The sequence below is a fragment of the Pinus tabuliformis genome, chromosome 4_2 (genome assembly GCF_031772625.1).
Source record: "Pinus tabuliformis cultivar Carrire ecotype Pingquan chromosome 4_2, CPIR1, whole genome shotgun sequence".
Taxonomy (NCBI): Eukaryota; Viridiplantae; Streptophyta; class Pinopsida; order Pinales; family Pinaceae; genus Pinus; species Pinus tabuliformis.
This window is the reverse complement of record NC_142304.1, coordinates 665598631-665622771: the sequence shown is the minus strand read 5'-3', so window position 1 is coordinate 665622771 and position 24141 is coordinate 665598631. Positions and strand designations below refer to the sequence as shown.

The following is a 24141-nucleotide window of genomic DNA, read 5'->3' as shown; positions in this document are numbered from 1 at the left end:
TGAATATCGTTATTCTATGATAAATTAACAACATACATAAATCAAACTCATCGTATGATTACAAAATCAAAATGTCTCATTGATATACGGTAAATTCCCAACACCCATCTAAACATAACAATGTCATTCTACACAATAATTTCTTCATAAAAAACAATGCATGTGCATGCCTAGCTACCACCACCAAGATCATCCTCATGATCATCTTGACCATCCTCATTACTCTGATCCACATCATCACCAACACCACAACTATCATCATCATCTCCTCCTTCACCACCATCATCCTCATCCTCATCCTCATCATCTCCTGATATATGTTGAACATAATTTGGATCATCGTCTTGGCAATCATTACCTATAGCATTCTGACAAAAAAAAATCAATATTACATGTTAGTATTAATTACATAACACAACGCATGTTTTTGTTATACAATGTTAACCATAAAATGAGGTAAGATATACTAGCATTTGCACCAGATGTTGCAAAGGAAACGCCGTAAGGCATAAATTGAAAAATACAAATACAACAAAAGAATACTTTGATAAAGAATAAAAATATATTGAATGCTCAAATCAATGCCCCATTAACTGGAAGCATTTAGTAGACATATCTATCAACATTAGGATTATACACAATGATCAAGAAATTTTCCATATACAAACAACAACTTCCACAACAACCTTTTGTCACATCCACATTTTAAGAAATGCCTTGGAACGTGATCGGAATCTTCCATATTGCCTTTTTCATTATGCAGATAAATCTTCCATATTGCTATTTTCATCATGAATATTGTTAGTTCATTGTTGTAAAGTGTTAGTGTGTTAAATTCAATACTATAAGTTCGACAAGTGAAAAAAATTCCTCAATTAGCATAATATACATTTTTCTCTCACCGTGTATTTTTCAGTCAAAGAGCACAAGTAACATATTAACATGTATTTTCCCTTCATTATTTTCATCATAGAGCCAAGAAATCTACGCCTTATCTATAAAGTAACAAAAACATTTTGAAATAAGTTTAATATTTCAAGCCAGTGTCTAACCTATAAAGTAACAATTTTTTTTTGAAATAAATTTAATATTTTAAGCAATTGACTAACCTACTTTAATAATTGAAAAATTCTCAAAGATGAATTATACTCCATAATAAGAGAGCCAACATTGGAGCCCATACTTTCACTAAAACCAAAAGAAACACAACCACTTGTTAAGAAGAAATTCAAGTAATAATAATAAAACAAAAATAATAAACATTAAAGTATAAAATGGTATTTCCAACACACAAGTATAAATATACATGCTCTATGTCCATTGTTAGATTAAATGGGTGTGGAGAAAATTAGTAGAGAACCCAAAATTGTATTTCTAATTAGGATGGGTGGAGAAATGCTTTAAATGCGGGTTGTTGTCATTCTAATGAAACCCTTTGCAAAGGGGATGTTAAGATTCTGAGAGAAAAGCTAGGCTTGGTAGAGAACACCTTCCTTGTTAAACATTCCCCTACTGTAACCAAAAGGAAAGGGCAAGAGAAACAATAATTAGGTTTTTGTTCACAAGTTGTACAAAATATATAGGTGCTATTGATGTTTGAGTGAATAATGGGAGAGATTATTTATGAAATTGTGATAAGGCGCACCTAGTTTTGTCAGAAAGAGGCATATTAATGACAAGTACATCACATTTAGGTAGCATTTCGTCAAGATTTGTCTCCAATGTTGCTCCAGTTTCCTTTTCCAATTCGGGTCCAATAGAAAGACGGTCGTGGTAAAGAAGCTTACAATTGAAGGGCTGTACAAAGGAACGCAATTCAATTCAACATCATGTAATGTTTATTATTATTAGATTGAAATTTTGAAACAAATAACATGCATGCGTAAGAATTATGGAGCACTGATTTTTGAAAAGAAGTTTGCAACATCATGAAGTAGTACTAGATCCTAAGAATGAATACCTTCAAATGCTTAAGTAGTTCTTTGCCAATACACCCTGCACCAATAGAACCAATAGTTTTCCCTTCTAGATCATATGACCTGTAAGAAATTGTTGCCACTTTCCAATCACCCTCAACAATTTGCTTATATCCAGCCACAAAGTTTCGCATCAATATGAGAATGCGCATTAGCTCATCTTCTGCCACGGACACCACATTACTTTCGCTGATCTTCAACCAATGATGATACAAACAAATCAATGGAATTAAAAAATATATCCAATATAAATAAAATGTGTTTTTTTAAAAGTAACTCCTAAAGTGAGAAAAATAAAGTTAAAAAATATAACAATGACAATTGTGTAATTAAAGTGTAACCAAAACAAAAATATATATACAACAATAGAATAAATAAAATGCGTTGTTTTAAAAGTAACTCCTAAAGTGAGAAAAAATAAAGTTAAAAAAATATAACAACGACAATTGTGTAGTTTAAGTGTAACCAAAACAAAATATATATATATATATATATATATATATATATATATATATATATATATATATATATATATATATATATATATATATATATATATATATAGAATAAACCTATCAAGTGTGGATCAAGCAGTTTGTGTCGGATTTAGCCCATAAAATGTCATTTTCAAATTTAACAATAGAATAAACCTATCTAGTGTGGATCAAGTAGTTTGTGTTGGATTTAACTCATGAAATGTCATGTTCAAATTTAATGGAGAGGGGTCGATTTAATGGAGAGGGGTTGAGAGTGGGAGCCACTTGTGAAGGGTAAAAATTATTCCGTAAGGCACTTAGTGAGACAGAGCCTTGCACAAACCTATTGACAACATCCTACAATTAGACAAATCATTCTTCCATCAACCATTGGAGCTGATCTCAACCTAAACGTAGGTCACCACGGTTAAAGAGAGGACATCATAACGAAACAACGAATTAAACATGGAACCGTCATTTCTAAAGGAAACAATGGTACCTAAAGCTGTTCGAAACGTTTGAAGGAAGGAGCAAAATGTCATTTATAAGAAAATAGTAAACTTCGTCCACAACAACGCTACTTAGGGTGGAAATTGTTGGGAAAACCACCACAAGAAAGGAACAAAAAATGGGAAGGCTAGAAATGCAATTATCTTTGCCCTTGAAATGTCTGCTAAAAGGAGAGGAGAGTTCGAAGGAAATTAAAGAACTCAAAAGGCAGTCCTTGGAGTCATCATTGCCCGATTTGAGAGAGCTTCCATTTTTTGAAAGAGTTGTTTTACTTGCACCTCCCCTCTCCATTTTGTTAAAGAGTTGTTTCACTTGTTATGCTAGAGTTGTTCGGTTGTTATGGAGGAAAGGCATTCAACAATTTTCAAATTTGAACCTCTTTAGCATTATAGTGTTCCACCCCTGATTCAAGCACCTGAAACTCTCTGTTTTATTTACAGGAAAATAAAGAGAGTGTTAGTCTATCTGTGTTCCTCGAGATATAATGCCCCATATCCAAAAAACGAAAGCTACAGGAGAACAGTTATTACACAATACAATCTCACCATTACAAAGGAGTCGATAAAAGACCAAATGCATTAAAGCTTTCCAAGAAATTGCAAAAACATACAATAACACAAGTGAAGATCAAGGTAAATCTGCAGTACATGTTGGATTGGGGATAAAGCCAATATCATAGCATGAGATTGACAATTAAATGAGTTGTAAATAATAATGGAATGATATGGAATTGAATAGCCTATAGGCTGAATATAAACAAGAGAGTTATTATTTCATTGTTATTAATTTATTATAAAATCACATTTTTTAAAACAATAACTATTTTTATTTCAATACCAAGCATTAACTAATTTCTAAGAATAATTCTAATTATTGTTGTCCACTTCATCTTCTTTCCATTTCTGTACCATGAGGGAAAAACCCAATACCATTCCTATATCTTAAAATTAACATTAAATATGTCAAAATAGCTCAAGCATATTTTTGCAAGCATATTTTGGAAAACAATCATTACAGACGGATTAAACAAAGAAGAGCACTTTGAGATCTTCCGCAAATCTTTCAGGAATGTAATAAGAGAAAAATAAAACCCATGGGTAAGTACAGCCAAAAGGATAATGAATCAATCTAGTCACAGTAAATATCAATATGATAATCCAGGTAAGATGTATTGTCACTTTTCTTGGTTTCAGCCCTCTTGGCACCGGTAGGTTACCTATATCCTTGGGAGAGAGATAAGGTGGTTCCTGTAGAAAGGAGACAGCGGACAACAAAATATTCAATTTAATCAATTGGATTATGGTTCGAGCCCCATTTGAGAGTAGTGGGGCTTGGCAATAAGAGATCCAATGATATCTAACCAAGCCAGGGAAGCTAAACTGTTGTTGAAATATTTGTCCGACAAAGTGGCCTGGTGGAAAGATGGACTTCGCCATAACTATTTCAAACAAAGTCGGTGATAAAAGGATCCCCTGTCTCGCCATTCTGCGAGTCCTTGGCCCGTTTCCTTTGGAAACACCTATCATGTATCCCACGCAATGGCAAGTGCATTAAGCTTGGGAAGACAGTATGGACCAACCACCTATTTCTCAAGATGTGTCTCTCTAAGACGTGAAACCCTGGATGCTGGATCAAGGTATAACAACCCTTTTCCTTGATGGCACCTTTAAAAGAAACCTGGAATGGCAGGGGTAGGGAGCCTTCATTGACTTCAGATGAAATCAAGAGAGTCGATATTACGGTAGGTTGGTATTTTCGTGAACAAACAAGTGAAGGCTCAAGCCCTCTTCAAAGGCCTCCAGCTTCCTGAAGCTTAAGGGGCCTGCTAGGCAACAGTGGTGGGTGAGTCAATGATTATTCTAAGAGCTACTATGCACGTCTCTTCCAAACAGTGATACACAGCCCATTGGCACAAAAGAATTATTAAAAAATGTGGAGCTTTAGCCTTCAACAAGATCAAATTCCTTCATGTCTCAAGGCATCAAAACGATCAAATTTCTTGAATCTTCACATCTCAAGGCATCAAAATGGGAAAAAAAAACCATCAAACTATCTAATAGTAGCATAAATGTAGGGATACAACAGAGTGTCTGCACTAAAAGTCTAGAGAGAGGGATGGGATGATGTCAATGGTGGTGGGAACCAGGCTATTGGATCACTGTTGGAATTGCCAAAAGCTTAAGAAAGGATCCAGTTGTGTGATCCTACGGGAGGCATAGGAATGATGATGCTCGGCTCTCCTATCATCTAATGTCCAAGCAAGGAAACTCTTGAAAATATTATCTCTGCTCTGCTGAATGTAGGGCTAGTCTAATAGGTGGAAGGTGGCTAATGTGTAAAGATGGCTATTGTCCTTGGGCTACCTTAGCTGTTCGTGTTTAGTGATCTGTGGTATTATGACTCCTCAAGTCACTATTAAACCATGAGAACCATGCCCAGGCAGACTAGTGTGACATTGTGGATGAGAACCAAAACTAGACTCCTATAACCTCCTTTTTCATCCTTTAAATTGCAGAATTAACTGACTGTTCTAGTAATCGTTCTTGAGCACCTGAAGATGTGCACCCTAAATAATAAGAATAATACCCTGTAACATATGAATAGTCCATCCTGTGCATGTAGGATATGCACATGAGGTCCAATAAAATCACTAACCAGAATACCAGGTGTTATTAAAGCCTCTACAGGTTGATATATATGAATGTTACAGTGTGCAGGAGTATGATTCAATTCCATACGAAAATACAAAACATCTGATAGGATTTCCTTATACCTCATAGGCAAACAACCATTGTCCCTTCTATAGATAAGCAGAATAAGTTCTTGGTTCTCTACACTAAATAAAGACAAAGTATAGTACTTATTGCTGAGAAAATAGGATTTAAATTGCGGTTCAATTGCTTGACATTCAGCTGGTCACAGAATTGTAGAGTGCATAATCATAAGTGATGTTGCGAGCCTCATTGCTCAAAGTCTAAGGGTCTTGCGAGCCATAATCACAGCCATGTATGGCATATCTTATGATTATGGCATTTTATGAGGTCAATTCTTGTGAAGACATTTCAGTTTATAATAAATTTTGAACCTCAACAGAGTTTTGGCAAGACCTGGCTGAGCTAGGACATCAACAACACAGCTGATATGAATGACATAATCTAGCCTCAAGAGGGAGCCTCTTTTGTTTCATCACTCTAACAATCTATGAAGTGGTGGAAAGCATAACAACTTCCCCTTGAATATGACACCTAAACTGAGTACAAATCCTAAATGATGCAGCCCTTGGTGCATGTCTCTCAATGTATCGATATTTCAAATGTTGAAAGCTCTTGTGCCCATTTGATATGCATTCGATTGCAGTTCCCCTGAAGAAAGAATCTTATAAAGGTGAGGCCATGGCCAATATGTTAGCCATATCCATTGGAGTTGCCATTGCTTGACAACTTTAGTGTGATCAGTCCCACCATGATTCACATGGGCTTCTACTCAACACTGGCTGTTGCTATTGTAAGAATCTTCAAGCTCGTTGAACCCATAGTATTGATAAGTGTATTCTTTGGGTCTCTAGTTTTCAAATTCTGCCTATGTTTTCCTCTCAGTATCATTATTTCAAATTCTGAAAGCTCTATTTCCCATTGCTGTGTATTTGATTGTGGTTTCCCTGAAGAAAGAAGCTTATAAAGGTGAGCCCAAGGCTAATATGTTGGCCATATCCATTGGAGTTACTATTTCAGCTTATGGGGAGGCCAAGATGAATGCATGGGAGGTGATTCTCCAGTTAAGTGCAGTTGCATGTGAGACTACCCAATTGGTTCTCATACAAATTCCACAAACATCAAAAGGGATTAAGTTGAATCCCATCACATCTTTGTTGCTCCTTGCTGCCTTGTTTTTCTCAGCACCCCCTGGGCCTTAGTAGAATACCCATTTCTGATAATCAGGGTCTCTTCCTTTGATTTGGATTACATGACGTTTCTGCTTGTGCCTTGGCTCTTAATCTTGCAGTGTTTCTTCTGATAGGAAAGACTTCAGCCTTGACTATGAATGTTGTTGGTCTTGTCAAGGACTGGCTGCTCATAACATAATCTTTGTCTGTAATAAATGAAAATGTTACAGTCATAAACTTGAGTGGGTGTGGACTGGCTTTTCTGTCTGTCTGTTACTATAATCATTTGAAACTTCAAGCTCTCAAGTCCAATGACAACCAACCAAAGTACCTCAGCAGTGCAGCTGATGCCAATGATGAAGGAGAAGGTTTGATAATGACGAGTGGGAGATTCTCAATCAGAGATTCAGAACCAGTAGAGAAAAATCAAACTCAAGCTTCAGGATTAGGTATTTAGATCATTAATATTGTCTTGTGCTAGAGATTACTGTTCTTGGATTGGCTCCTCTATGCCCAGATCTATTTGCAGGGAACAGGCCAGTCATTCACAGTGAAGAAGATAATGACAAGATTAGTGTATAATGATGGACAGGATGGTGCCATGGTGCCAGCCTAAATCTCAAGTAAGGAGACATATGTTCATCAATTTGTCAAGAAGCATGGCCTACAATTCAATTGCTCTAAGCCTATCACTTCTTCCACCTGTCAAATAAATTGTTTCCTGTTTGTTTAGTTGACTATGGTTCTAATAAATATACTATTGTTTGATGTAAAAAGACAAAACAAAAAAAATATATGGAAAGTTGTGACCCCATTTTCTAACTACAAATTGAAATCGGATTACCATAGTGACCACCTCTTCTTATTGGAATAAAAAAGGGGGTGGGTTATGCACAATCCTCCGTATCATTTGCTATTACCATAGATAATTAAAGCCACCCTAAACTCAAGTCTTAACTATGCTGATAGGGTGTTGGGGAGGGGGATCCCTTACCAACCCACTATAATCTGCACAAAAGCATCCTAAGAACATATGCAAAATCAACCCTTCAATGAAATGATCCAAGAATATAGGTACTCAAACATTGATTTTATCAAAGAAAAATACAAGACAGAAAGAAAAGATCATAACAAGGATTATAAGAGTCTAAGAACAGTGCTCACTGTCTACAGAGCCAAGACGAATGCAGAAGAGTTCTTCCTTTAGTTCCCCATATGAGAAATCAGTTGCATGCCAGACCCAAGTTTTATCACTACCTGCGTGCTCCTGAAGTGACATTGGGGAATGAACTGCAAGGCAAAAGGTTGAAATATTTCCAGAAAGTTGAAATATGGCAAATTTTTCCAATCAAGAACTCTAAATAATTTCATTAGGACAAGGCGTAGAGGATTCATGACGGCGACAAGAAAATAATGGCGCTTTGCAATTTTAGCACTCTCTTGCAGAAAAATACCTTTTCTGAAATCGTTTTGACCACGAAGAAACGCAGATGAACTGTTGGAAGTCATGCAGAGAGAGATCTGGTGCCTCGTGGATCGATTCTGGGGCAATGTTTATGCGATTGCAAACCATGATTGTTCATATGCGAGCTACTAAGCTCGTTGAGAGGGATACGCGCAATGGCGCCAAACTACCAAGAGGATTTGAATTTAAATGCGGGATAGAATATCTACCGTCCGATCATGTCATCGACGGCCATATATTTGTGTTTCAGTAAAACGGATTTTCAAAGAATTTGAAATATTATACATTTTATAGAATTTGAAATATTATACATTCTATTATTTAAGCTGAATAATAGTTTTACTTTGGAAAAATAATTGGGCACATCAAATAAAATATTGATGTGACGGACATAGAACTCCGAAACAATAATGCACCCTTCTCTTACTCCAAAACAATAATGCACCCTTCTCTAGCTGATGTGTCAATGCTTTCTTTGAAGTGGAACTTAAAGAATTAAGTAATTATTCATTATTAAATTGGGATTTTATATAAATTAATTGATTATTTATTAATGTTAATTTCATTTTATAATTTTATAGTAATTTTTAATAGATTTTTGTTAAAGATAATTATTTGAGCTATTATTGTATCAAGATTTTTGTTGTGTCTTTTATTATTATATTTTAATCCACTTTAAACATGCTCAAAATATGTTTTCATCTTCATTTGTGGAGATTATCTACTTGCATATTCAAAAAGTTTTGATGTAGTTTTTGCCTTGAAAAATGATTATTGTGATTGTAATGGTGAGAAATTATTCTATAAATAGTGTTAAGTGTTATTTAGAATAAATGACAAATTATTTTTGAATATATAAGACTAATCTTTGAGAGAATAGATATATATTCCCTAATTATCACATAAACAAGGGGTTAATCTTGCATTTAGTGCTTTATCTCTGTAGAGTTTCACTAAACAAAGGGAATACCTCCTCCTGCGTGACTTCGATTGTCCCTCCCTCTTACAGGATTGCAAAGCATTAAGAATTGAATCTTCTTTATTTTAAAGATGTAGTCTTGTCGAATATACCAAAAACATAGTGGGATTCTTTCATTATTGACAAAATCAAGCACATGTGCAAGGGAAGTATTCATCTATGGATGGTTAACAAGTTCATTAATAACTACAAGCAAACGCTTCAAACTATGTATTTAATGATCTCTAGTCATCATCTAAAGAGTTCAAGAATCAAATCAATTCCAACCTAAGTTCTAAGTATATGGTAAACCTCTACTCTAGAGGTTCTATTATTGTAAAATTTCACAACTATGGAAGTTGTGGCAAGGTCTCAAAGGAGGGACTTTCTTTTTGGGGCAAAACTAACCTTTTTTCAAAAGATAGTTTCTATAATTGAATCCATCTTCAATATCCATTTCTTCAAACCCACTCTGCCGGATTTGAATATTGAATCCCCCCTACTTATTTTGGGATGAGATGATCTTTCAAAAGCCAACATAAATATATTGGGGACTTACAACAATATACAAACTAAGCAAGGAAGGGTATACACACATGTGTTAGAATTTGAATTGAAGTTGACTTGAGCAAAGGTATAACAATGAATATTTAATTAAATATTGGTGATTTTAACAACCACGTCCATTAGATTAAAATAATGATACTTTATGTGTATCTATATGCAAAGACAAAATACTTGAAAGGCACCTTCCCAACAACAAAGTTCATTATAAGAAAAATGGAAAAATAACAAGTTGATGGGTGGTATGATTGAATGAAGAATCAAAGGGCAAGAAAGAAGAGACATCTAAGTTTAGTCCTAATAAAAGATTTTAGGGCCCCTTCCAAGGAGTGCGTTATTAAGAGGGACACAAACATGATCATGGAGTCTGTGCTAAAGTCTTATGGGAGAAATAGGAAGCATGTGAATGAGATATTATGGATTTCAAAAGAGAAATCATGTTATTCAATCCAATAGAAGCAAGGGGATTGGTGCTACTTGAGACTCCATAAGCTCTAAATCAATTGGTGAAAGCAAGAAGTCTAAAAGATAAATGCAAAGAAAGGAATATCCATCTATGTACAAATCTACAATAAATAAATTCAAAATTATACAGTGTTTCCATATAGACAATGTTAGGTCCCTATAACACTAGTGATTCCCCCATTACTAGTGTCATTGTGGCCCTTACTGTTATTGTTGTGCCCTTATTGTCCCGATATTGTTATTATTGTGCCCCATAGAAGCCCACTATTGTTATTTTTGTGCCCTTATATTATTATTGTTATGTTGACTTTGATTATATTGTGACCCCTTAGACTCCTATATATAGAAATGAGGCTTTGTCATTTGTATCATCCAATAATTGTTCTTTTGTGTAATGTAAAGGAGGTTGCCCCCTCGAAGAGGCTGATTTCTAAGTTGTTGATCTATCTTTTCTATCTTTTTGTGAGTTGGTTTCATAACAGACAACCTAGGTTCCAACCCTAAAAAGTGTAGGGTCTTTGTGAGTGTTTGTGAGGGAATGTGTTTGACATCACATAATTGGATTCCCTTCATCATCAAAGAGACATGTGTCCCAAAAGTCAATTTGGTTTAAGTGGATGTTAATATGATACATTGTATATTTTCTGAGGGTAGTAGCACAATTGGAAAAAAGCATGTTGGCAAGCCCCTGTGTATCCAAGTGATCGAAAGTTCAATCCCCCAGACATATCTCACCAATTGAACTTAAAAAAAATATTATACATTGTATATTGCAAAGCCATTAAGTTAAGTAATGACCTTGGCTAACCCAAATATTTAATTAGAATTTAAGCTCAAACACAACATTAGAAATGAAACCTTCACTCTAGATCTAAGGATATAGGGGTCAACATTGGATATTGGATACAAGACAAGGTGATCAAATGTATCTCTTGGACTATCATTTTTTACAAAGGAATACAAATTTTAATGCTTATATTAACATGTATGTATAACATAATAATGAAATAGTCACTCTTTAGTTCATGGATAAAAGTGTTGGCGTGGAAGGAAATCTCGAGGGATGTGTCACTATAGTCATAAAAATTGCATTTATTGTGGCACATGGAGAACTTATTGATTGGGTGTAGCTTTAAAAATGGATAGGAGTGTTATCCTCCCCACCTAACTGCAATTCCTACAAATGACATATTTAGTGATTAATGAGTATATTGTTGTAATAATTTTGAACCCTGTGTCAAGAAATCCCTATGCAATCCAATTTAACTTAGGTACCATCCTCGAAATGAGGAGAAGTCATTTGTGGGTTTCCTTAGAATGTGTATTTCAAGGAAGAATGTGTACTTTATCGATATGTTGAAAGGTTTTACGGTCTTTGTGTTTTAGTGTACCATGTCATGTTTGGCATTGAGCGTTGGGTGTGTTGGAAGCCAACTCTTGGTAAACTCAAATACACTTGTCCTAAGGAGGGAGTTGGGGTTTTAAGGTTCTCTGGTTGTAAAAGCTTTCAAAGTCAATTTTTTTCATCCTCTTCTTGCATATTGCAGCCTCAAGGCCATTCGATGAGTTGGTGGTCATGCTTAAGGTTTTCATCCTATTCTTGCATTGTGCTTAAGGTTGATTGGTACCTTGTTCCATGAATTATGATCAACTTTGGGTCCTCTTTCAGTAGACACCTCCTAGCCACAGTATTAAAGGCAACATATTGGTTTCCTTTACTAATTTTAGCTTGTAATAAATTTAGATGTAATGGTTGTCACACGCGTTCATATACAACTACCTCATAACAAAGCTAACACAAGCACTTCTACCCATGCCTACATCACATCACAGAGGAGGAATCAATCAATATTATTCAATATCCCACATTCGAGTATCCCTCCTTTGAGGATTCAATCCAACATTTATGGAGATCAGGTCATCCATTTACAATAACTAGCTTTGCCATATAGCATGTTCATATTCCTATTGTCATCGCCGAAAGTACCACCGACATATATCTTATGCAATACGAATAAATAATTAGAACGCCTCAATGGATGCAATTCATCCTATAATGCATAATGCATATATTAGATAACCCGAACCATAGGCTCTACCGTTTCAAAACAAAATCATTTATCATACATAATCAATAATCTGTCTGCCACAGTTGCATGACACGTTAACATGTGTATCTTAGGGATTATGCACAATTAATCAGAAGCGCAGCATTGGATGCATAGCACAAATAACTTGTACCATAGTTTATACAGTTGAGCCTTAACCATAGTTAACAAATTTGCATAGCGGCTCAAGCACGACTATTCACTATCTTAACAAAAGACAGGTTAACACCAATTCTACATAAGATCCACATACTGTGACTGTAATTAGAATTTCATTTATGTGCATCCATAAAATCATCTCATTAATGCCACATGCAGTGCATTTAAAACTCAAGCAAATTCTCTCATATGCTAAGGAATTTATAACATAGAGGGTAAGAAACCAACATACAGAACAATCCACGCAAGTGAGTCAAACTAGATCAAAAGAGAGAACGACACTTGGAAAACAGAGCACCGCTATCCAACCTAGAAATGACTCTTCAGTTCACCACCGAGTCGAGGTTCTTGCCATGGATCAACTGCCTCCAATTGATCTATGCAATGGGTATTTAATACCTTCTTTCATGATATGGTTTCCATTAGTGGTGTCTCACTTTTATGGATCTTTTTATCCATTTGCGTAGGCTTATCTCATAAAAGCTCACCTTTCTCTCCCATGAGGATTTTCCTCATAGAAGATTGCCTTTCTCTCCCACACAACTTTTATGTTTTTCTCAATGGATATTTATCTCCAATCCATCCAACTTATCTAGAATTAAATCGAGAAGCTTTACCATGAAAGAATTATCCTTTCCCATTCACCAATGTGATTTGGCAAGAATCTCATCTCTTGGTGTCTCGCTTTTCCAAGTGATTAATTTATTAATAATGTATTTACTTTTTATATTACACATCATACCTAGCTTTTCTCAGCTTAGGTTTGTAAAGTTTGACACACAAGGGAGGGGTGTTACATTTTGGATCCCTCTCTTTCCTTAAGATCCCTCCAACTGCAGCTAGAGTTCTTAGATGACTGTAAGGAGGAAGCCCCTATTGGAAAGGGACAGACAGTTTGAAGGTGTCTATCTTGTTGGTAATTCCTATATCGAAAAGTTGTATTTTCATAGTCCAGGGGTTGGGAATACACAATTCCGATCCACTTGAGCTCAATTTTATCTCGCAAAACTTCATTGGGATCTACCTAAACATATATGCAAACATAGGTGAAAATGCCTTTCAAAAGTCTTTCCCTGTCTACTTTGACGAATCTTCCAATAAAATTTCCCAATTTTTCTAAGAGATCTAGATGGGTAAAGTGAATGGGAAAACTGGGAATCTTACCCATACTAGAGTAGTCATCGGCAACATAGTGAGAGGATTGAAGTTGGGAAACCATGGCTTCACTAGAAGACCAACTCATCCCCAAAACCATGGACCTTGGTCAAGGATTTTCTTCTTATCCTCAAGACATTTGAAGATCACCACAAAAAAACATGGGTCTACATCCACCCAAACCGGCGTTCATCCAATCCTATCATAATCGAACAGAAAAACGCTACTTTTTCAATAGAAAATGGGGAATAAAAGTATCACCCAAGGATAATGACCATCGCATCAAGCGCTCAATCATAAGGGAGGAGCAATAATTTGACAATCACACGTCCTTGATTTCTGTTGATTTAACTCTGAACACTCACGTAATATTCTCTTGCTTGGCGAATTAAACACCACTGAATGGAATGGACGAGGATTGAGCCGAACCCTGGATGAAGCCCACTTCATTCTCATCTAAACACAAAACTATATATATGTCAAAGCTATTACAATAGATTCTGACTGTCAACACCTCGAGGTTTTGTTTATATGTGGCTACCTTTTATGGTTACTATTGAATGTGTGATTGGCAATAGTAATGGCAACTTAGGGCTGCCAAATTTCCTTCGATTCCCTCACTACATCCTAACGCAAATAGTTGTTCAATGCCTTGGTTGTCTTTCAAAACTGGTAGGCAGCGTCTTCTTTGATATTTCTCGATGGTTTTAATTCCACTACAATCACAACTTTCATTTACATAAACTTCGTGTTTTCACACGAGCGACGATTGTTCCAAGGTGAAATGTCACTTGGATGGTTTCAATGTTGTTGACCCATCATAACTAACTAACGGATATGCCCATTACAATTTTATACCACCCCATTATCAATATCAATTATGCATGGGAACCAATTAAAGCAACTTTTCACATTAATTTTATATGAGCATGAGAACATGTGTTAACAAGCAGCCCATAAAGCCTCATTTTGAATGCCATAGTCACTTAGAAGGAATTCCTCTTGTAGTAGCATCCTCCCTACTAAACTTTGCTAGTGCTAACATTAGAACCACCATTACAACAAGATATCTTTCTAGTGTTGACAACACCATTATAGTAAGATACCTCAAGAGAGACATAAAATTTAAAAAGTATGATAGTAATACGTATCCAAAAGATGGTATTGAAACTAGTAATTGTTCACGAATCCATAAGATTGTAAGGTCATTCTCATTATCATAATCATTGTCATCATCATCACCATCATCCTTGTCATTGTTATTGCCATCATTACATTATCATCATAATCACCATTCATGCCATCATCATCATCATTATGGACATTGTTTGCAATTGTTCATAATTGTAGATGTTGTAAGAAATATCATCAACCCAAAAAATGTGATCAGTGCTAGAAAAGGGTTGTTTAGGACACATTGATATACGTAAGAGAAATAACAACTCTACTTTTGACAGATGATCGATGATGATCATCATCACCACCATTATCATCGTCATTGTCATTTTTATCATCCCCATCATCATCATTAATGTAATTTCTATCGACATTGTTGTAATCATGCATCATCATCATTCATGCCATTATTGTTTTTGATGATGACCTAGATGAAAATGATGATCATGACACCAAAGATAATGCTTATGATTATGACAATGACAACATCTAAAATTGGGAAGATTCGCCAACGTCATTAGCATCGTCATCATCATAATCATTGCCATCATCATCATTGTCATTGTAACCACTATCGTCTTTATCATCATAATCACAATTCATGTCATCGTCGTCATCTTCATTTTCATCATTGTCAATATTATTGACATTGTCATCAATTGTTCATAATTGTCAATGCCATAAGGAATATCATCAATGCAGAAAATATGATGAGTGTTGGAAAAGGGATGCAAAAGCGAACATATAAATGGGGGAAACAATAGAAGTAAAATTGGATGAAAAGTGGATACAACATAAGTAGATGCACAACAACATGAAAAACCTGACACAAAAGTGGATGCAAAAGTAGATGCAGTTGTCAATGCAAACTTGGATGCAAACATGAAGGCAAAAGTGGAAGCAAACATGGGTCCAATGGTAGGTGTAAAACTTGGCACAAATTGTGGTGAAACAAATGTGGATGCAACAACGGAAACAAAAGTATATGCAAAAATGGATGAAACAAAAGTGGATGCAATAGGGGATGCAAACGTGGAAGCAAATGTGGTTGCAATGGTAGGCGCAAGATATGGTGCAACAAAAGTGGATGTAACAATAGACAAAAAATATGCAAAATAAGATGCAAAAATGGATGTAAAAGTGGAAGCAAACATTGATGCAACAGGCAAAACAAAATTGGATGCAAAAAATGGATATAATGTAAGTAGATGCAAAAGTAGATACAAAACAAGATGCAAAACCCAATGCATAAACCTGACATAAAAGTGGATGAAAAAATAGATGCAATATTTGATGCAAAAGAGGATGTGAACATGGATGCAAAATTGGAAGCAAACGTGGATACAACAGTGAGTGCAAAACATGGTGCAAATTGTGGCATAACAAAAGTGGATGTAATGATAGATGCAAAAAAAGAATCAAAGTATGATGCACATGAAGATGTAAAAAGGGATGCAAAAAGTGAAATTTAAAATGGGTGCAACAGTGGATGCAAAATTGTGTGCAAAAGTGGATGCAATAGAAGTCGATGCAAAAGTAGATGCAAAACGAGACACAAAACCCGATGCAAATCCCGGTCCAAAATTGGATACAAAAAGGGATGCAAAAATAGATGTAGTAGTTGATGAAAACCTAGACGCAAATGAAGATGCAAACGTGGATGCAAAATTATAATCAAAAGTGGGTGCAAAAGGAGGTGCCAAACTAGGCACTAATTGTGGCACAAAAATATTAGATGCAATAGTGGGTACAATAATAGATGCAAAAGAGGATGTAAATATGGATGCCAAACAAGAGGGCAAAGTGGATGCAACAAAAGTAGATGCAAAATTTTATGCAAAACTAGACACAAAACACGATGTAAAACTTGGCACAAAAGGGATGCACAAATGGATGAAAAAATGGATGCAAAAAATGATTTAAAAAAGGATGCAAAAAAGGATGCGAAATTTGATGCAAAAGTTGATGCAAGTGTAGGTGCAAAAAGTGGATGCAAATGAGGATGCAAAAGTATGTCAAACAAAATTAGGTGCCAAACTTGATGCAAAACCTGGAACAAAACCTGGTGTAAAGGATGACACAAAACTTGGCATAAAATTTGGTGCAAAACGTGGTGCAAAACCTATTGCAATAACTGGTGCTAAACTTGGTGTAAGATTTGGTGCAAAACTTGATGCAAATTTTGTGTCAAGTTTTGCACCATATTTGATAAATGGATGCAAATAGCACGAAAAATGGGCTCTAGATGCAAAAAAAGAAGTAAAAAGGGACGCTAATCGCTGGTTTTGTTGTAGTGTAAGCACCTATCAACTGAGTCTCGAAAAGAAAGAGGTTAGGTAATTTTGGAACAAGTCATGGATTTCAAATAGGAATTCTATTTGCAACTGAAGGATTTTAAACTAGCGTTGCAACTGCTGATTCAAATGCTACTAGTGCTTTTGGAATTGGTTTGTATACCCTTGCTTCCGTGGAAACAATTGGGATTGGTGGTGTTTTCACTGCTGAGACTCACTGAAACTAGTGGGGGTGCTAAAGTTCAACAGAGGGTAGTTTTCTAGTGACCTGTAGTATTTGAACTAGATAATTGAATAATTAAAAATCCCTTTCAATTTCTTGTAGACAGAGTTTGAATTCCTTAATAAGAATGCAAGCAGCACTAGAACTGATCACTATGAGCAGAGAGTGAATGGAGAGCAAGAAGTGAACAAGCTCGCCATTTTTCATTTATCCAAACGAAATGAAAGTGTTTCGTCACGGAGCACATTCAGAGGTGGCTTGCCCCACTTCCTGTACTGTTTTTTAGGTGATATGAGTTTGGAATGCGGCTTTGCCTTTATGAGTATGTTGAAGCATCTTGACGCCTGGGTAAATGATGCCAATCCCTCAACATTATCTGCTGCTCACAAGAATCACATCTAATAAAAGCAAATACAACAACTAGGTGAAATTCATAATTATAATGAAGGCCTCCAGCGTTTTCTGGATCATGAAACATTCAATCCACTACAAAATCTGTCTACAAAGCAAATAAAAATGGAACAAAGATAAATCAAAAGCAGAATTGATAGGTAGGCGGTGCATGTATTAAGATACCAGGCGCCTTCCTTTGTCTGATGTGTATATCCTTACAAGCCAACCTAGGTGTACAGGCAAGTGTTGTTTTAGGTAAACAAATTCTAGTAGAGTTATTCCAGTAGACTTACTATAGAAATAGGAAAAGTTTCTAATTTTTTCTAGTTATTGCAGTAGAGTTAGTATAGAAATAGGAAAATTTTCTAATTTTTTTCTGTCAAGAAGTTGAAGCCAAAGTTGTCAAACCCAAAACCATTTAATAAGAGTAAGAAAAAGTTGAAGCCAGAGCTATCAAAACCCTTTAATTAGAGTAGAAGGATTAGAAGAAGACGTTGTCAAGATAATTTACACAAAAGCCAAGTTGAAGCCCAGTTGAAGCCCAAGCTGTCAAAACCCTGTAATTAGAGCAGGAGAGGTTGTTGCTAAACTATCATTATTGTAATCATTCCTACAGGTTCAACAAAAGAAGCTGTTGTTGCTAAACTATCATTACTGCAGGCTCAGTAGAAGAAGCTATTGTTGCGAAATTATCATTCCTGCAGGTTCAACAGAAGACGCTATTGTTCCTAAACTATCATTCCTGCAGGCTCAACAGAAGAAGCTGTTGTTGCTAAACTATCATTCCTGCATGCTCTTAAGTGTTTGCCACCAAAAAACATGCTCTTAAGTGGTCGCCACCAGAAAACATAAGTTCTCACCACCATAAAACATTGCTGCAATTGCGAGTGTAATTGAAGCAATTGCCACTATTCCATCCAAAAATAGTGAATGAACAAGAGTGAATAAACATAAATATTGTGTAGCAAACATTGAAGCAATTGTGACTATTTGAACCAAGAGCCAAATTAGAAATATCGCCAAATCAGAAATTTCAGAAATATTGTTGTGTAGCAGTGTTCCCTGCCAGATCGGGTTCTCATGAAAACAAAAATTGTCAATAATTGTCAAGTATGGTTCTCATGCAAACCACAATTTTGACACAACAGTAGTTCTCTAGACACATAAAAAACACATATTTAAAATAAAAAATTATAATATCTCAATCTTATTGAAACTCCAAGATATATGTTACAAATATTTAATGTCTATGAATTAATGTTAACATTAGACCAACAATAATCCATATGAACATTTATATGATGTCTTTACTCATTAGTTTAAGTTTCAAATGAAAAATGGTTCATTTAAATTGCTTTTAAATTGCCTTGGCCTTGATATGAGGCCAAATAAGATGATGAATCCTTTAATTGGTTAAAAAGAAATATTTGATTTCACTCATTGGTTAAAGAGAAAAAGCATTTCATTAATATAAACGAACTGCGATTAAAATAGAAAAAAACAATCATTGATTTAAGTGTCGGACTAATGCTTATCAGAAAATCAATTGCTATAGTCCCTGCCAGGCCCTTTGGGTAGGGACTAATAATATTACAACTAAGTATTTGAAACGAACCAAATTTAATATAATTAAATTAAATTTAAATGTATTGATTTCATGTTTTAAATAAATATTAGCCTAAGATAATAAATTTATAAAATTGAAACTTTATTTTAAATATTTCTTTTACAAAACATATATAGAGGGTGTAGAATTATAATATTTTGAAGGGGCATGTCATTAAATGCAATGTAATGATAAAGTTGGTAAGCATGGGAAGTTTAAAAATAATATAATTAAATTTCTCTGTTATTCGTGTTAACAAAGGGGTGTTGTTTGTTGTAAGGATAATAGTAATTTAATATTGAGATTAGAATTTTTGGGATAAATAAAATATATTAAATGTTTAAATATGTTAGTATATTGTAATAATTTATAAGGTTAGTGAGGGGTGACAAGAGAGAGGGGTTTTTTTTATGGTTTTAAAGAAGTTAAAATTGCAGAGTATTTATGGGGTTTAGGATATATGATAAACAACCAAACTGAAACTGAAGTTTATGTTTGTTAATAGGAGATTTAATTAGACAAAGAAAATGAAATAGGCTCTTTAATTGTTTTGGGAGACCCTCTTTCTTATTCAACATTTAGTGAAGGGCTCCCATCTCATGGACAAAATATTAAAAAATCTGACAAAAAGAATTAGGAAAGTATTAAAAAGTTTATTTTCAATAGCATATTTCCATTTTCTCTGTGTTCTCTGTCATCTCAATAAAAATACCAACTTATGTGTTGATGAAAGTTGTAAATTCAATTTGAGAGTTTTAAAAATCGATGCTCAAATCAACTCCTTTCTTATTCTTTAAAACTAAATAAATTAACAATACACACTTATAAAAGATTGGTTCTTATTCTTTAAAGCTAAATAAATTAACATTACACAATTATAAAAGATTGCATTATCGGAGCCAAGGTAGGTCCACGGGAAGTTATGACGTGTTTATGCGACTAAGGTCGTTGGGCTTCTCGTCGGCTTCGGATGTGTTTGAGGGCTCAACATTCCACTTGACTGTTGGGATTGGACTTGTTCAGTCTTCTCTACTAATACTAAAGAAATACCCATTAAAATTCTCCTTTCGCACCCATTCTCCCCTCGCACCCATTTCGAAAACAGTCCTCTTCGCGAACGAAAACAAGTTACCTAAAGCATCGAGAGTTCAAGGCCTTGTTGAATTCGATTGATTGATCAGTCGCTGTATCTGTAGTAAATGGTACATACCCACTCGCTGAAGCGCACTGATTGAGTTCGCATTCAGGGCCAAGCCTCTCCAGTTGCGGTTTTTCAGTTTTCTATTGAGATTTGTCGAATAAGAGGAAAAAATGTCTCTGGAACCAGATTCTACTCCCAGCAGGGTCCCTCCCCCATTGTTTTCCAGCACTTCTCCCTATCCTCCTCCCAGAAATTCGTTTTGTCAGAGAAGGCACGAGGCATTTTCCGACGATATGTTCAGGAGTGCCACGGATTTACAGGTTTCCAGCGCAGAAAGTAGTGGATCGCAAGGTCGTTTGGCTTCACTGAAAGCAGAGGAAGCAGCTAATAGGAGGTTTCAAGCTACGGCATGGATAAAGAGCATGGTTGGTTCTCTAGATATACCATGCGAGCCATCTGAGGGGGAGTTTCGTCTTTGCTTGAGAAATGGGATCATATTATGTAATCTTATCAACAAGGTTCAGCCAGGCGCAGTGTCTAAGGTCGTTGCAAATCATGTTTCATCACTTCCTCCTGAAGGACGGCCTTTATCTGCTTATCAATATTTTGAGAATGTTAGGAATTTTCTTGTAGCTGCTGAAGAGATGAAGTTACCTACTTTTGAAGCTACTCATTTAGAGCAGGAAAGCTTGCGGCCGGGTTCTACGACAAAGATTGTTGACTGTATATTGGGGCTGAAATCTTATTATGAATGGAAACAGTGTGGAGGAAATGGCTGTTGGAAATATGCAGGCCCTTTGAGGTCCCCCATGATTCCACGAAGCACGGGAAATTTCCTTCAACGCTCAACTCCTTGTGTGCCTGTAAGGGACACTGAAACTCTGCCAGACCTATCAGTTATAAACATGGATGACGGAGACATCTTTCAATCTAAAGACACAATGGGAGCTTGGTTAAAGCGGTTTGCTGTAGAAATGACAAATGACAAGGAAAATGTTGATCAGAACTTTGTTGAAGCCATACAAACTGCTGCACCGGGCTCGATGCAAACATTCGTGAATCTTATCATTGCAATTTTTGCAGAAAATAAACAAGACAAATTTTCCTTGATTCAGAAAAGCCAGGATCAAGACAATCAGGTCCTTTTGGATTCTCCAGACCAGAAAAATGGTGACTGTGCACCTTTTCAAAGTCAGGATCCAAAACCTTTGCATATAAGTCAGGAACATCAGATGCGTTTGGAAGCACAAAGAAAAGAAGTCAAGGACATAAGAGACTTATTACTTAGAGCACGGGAAGATGTACAAAGGTTTCAGGCAGAGTGGCGAAAGCATTTTGAATTGCTTGATAACCAGGTCGCAGGAATTTTTAATGCTGCTAGTGGATATCACAGAGTTCTGGAAGAAAACAAGATCCTTTATAATAGCCTTCAAGAACTCAAAGGAAGCATAAGGGTATACTGCAGAATCCGACCCCATTTTGGAGGTCAATCTGAAGCTCACAGTGCAGTGGAATTGATTGGAGAGGATGGATCCCTCCTGGTCAATACATCCAAAATGGGCAAAGATGTACAGAGGATATTCAATTTTAATAAGGTTTTTGGGCCATCTTCTACACAAGAAGAGATTTACATGGATACACAGCCATTGATCGGATCTGTAATGGATGGTTACAACGTCTGCATTTTTGCATATGGTCAAACAGGATCTGGGAAAACCCACACCATGAGCGGTCCAACAGGTGCTTCTGAAAAAGAGATGGGAGTCAACTATAGAGCGCTCAGTGACCTCTTCGAGTTGTCTCAAAAGAGGAAAGATTTAATGGTGTATGAAGTCTCCGTCCAAATGATAGAGGTATACAACGAACAAGTGAGGGATCTTCTCGGAGCACTGACCTCAAGCAAGAAATTAGATATTCGAAATAATGGTCATAAGGGATTTAATGTACCAGATGCTATACTTATGCCTGTTAAAGCAACTTCTGATGTTTTGGATTTGATGAATTTAGGCAAAAAGAATCGCACTGTTAGCTATACTGCACTAAATGACCGCAGCAGCCGTTCTCACAGTGTGTTGACTGTACATGTGCAAGGTACAGATCGTGTTTCTGGGTGTAACCTTCATAGCTGCCTTAATTTGGTAGATCTTGCTGGAAGTGAGAGGGTAGATAAATCTGAAGTAACTGGAGATCGTTTGAAGGAGGCACAATACATAAACAAGTCCCTTTCATCTCTAGGAGACGTAATTGCAGCATTGGCACAGAGGAATTCGCATGTGCCATATCGAAATAGCAAATTGACTCAATTGCTTCAGGATTCATTAGGGGGCAAGGCAAAGACTCTGATGTTTGTTCACATAAGTCCTGAACCGGATTCATATGGAGAGACAATAAGCACCCTTAAATTCGCTGAACGGGTGTCCTCTGTTGAACTTGGTGCTGCACGTTTGAATAAAGAAAGTGGAGAAGTTCGTGAGCTTAGAGAGCAGGTAGACAGTTTGAAGAAGGCGTTGGCGAGGAAAGAAGCAGAAGTAGCACAGTTACAGAATGCGAGAGAATCTCCACTTATTGACAAACACAAACTCCAAACGCCAGTGCGAAATCGTAGATGGAGCCTTGAAGCGCCTGGAATAAGCAAATTTGAGGTACAAGATGGTATTTATAATTTTGGGGTGGGTACCCAAGATGACAAGTTGGTAGATTCAGGGGAGAGATCCAAGCTTAATAAGACGCCGATAGGCAAACAAAATGGCAACCGTCGGAGCAGTCTGGGAAATGACCGTACAGACGGTGAAATAAATACAGTAACTGATACCGTGGCTCCATTCGCATCGAAAAAGACTTCTCAAATTAAAAAGTCACTACAGTCCTTTGGAAAACTAATCAATGGTGAAAAAAGATCTACAATTCAAGTTGAATTATCACCCCCTGTCTGTAGCGGTGAGCGAAGATTATCTATTGGTGGACAGAGCCAACCCTTCTCAAACAGGCAGCGGCCACTTACAGTGGTCAACAATTCAGAAACTGGTCGCCCTAGGCGAAATTCACTTGAGGTAAAAGCACCCGTGGGATCGAAGATAACAGCTTCTCCAAACGGCGAAGCAGGGCGAACTTGCAAGACACCACCTGATCAGCAGGCGAGGAAGGTGGGAAAACCTGATGTAATAACCTTCAAAAAGAGATAGACTCTGCACGACCACTGCAAAAAGCACCCGGGACCCTGCAAGGATTGGAATTTGACGGGCATTTTGCAGTCCGAACAGTTTGTTTGCACTGTAATTTTAGCTTCGTAATTATAGGATCTTTGGAATTTGCACAAAGGGCTCCTACAATACTTAATTTTGAAATCCGAACAGTTTGCTTGCACTGTGATTTTATATTTATAATTATAGGTTATTGTAGTTTGAAATCCGAACAGTTTGCTTGCACTATAATTTTAATTTTGAAATCCCAACAGTTTGTTTGTACTGTAATTTTATCTTCATAATTATAAAATCCTTTGGTTATTATAGTTTGAAATCCTAACAATTTACATTATAATTTTATCTTCATAATTATAGGATTTTCTCTTCCTTGTTATAATAAATTTGGA

General features: G+C 36.1%; 1 long non-coding RNA gene and 1 pseudogene across 1 annotated transcript; one reads left to right on the top strand and one right to left on the bottom strand.

Annotated features, from left to right (window-relative positions):
• Positions 1-219: 219 nt before the first annotated feature.
• Positions 220-1793, bottom strand: LOC149171174 (uncharacterized). The gene is made up of 2 exons (XR_016259547.1): positions 1646-1793; positions 220-368 (listed from the first exon to the last, which is right to left on the bottom strand). It is a non-coding gene; the product is annotated as an uncharacterized LOC149171174 (long non-coding RNA).
• Positions 1794-20722: 18929 nt separating this feature from the next.
• LOC149171173 (kinesin-like protein KIN-14L pseudogene) lies at positions 20723-23734 on the top strand (annotated as a pseudogene).
• The last annotated feature ends 407 nt before the right edge of the window (positions 23735-24141 follow it).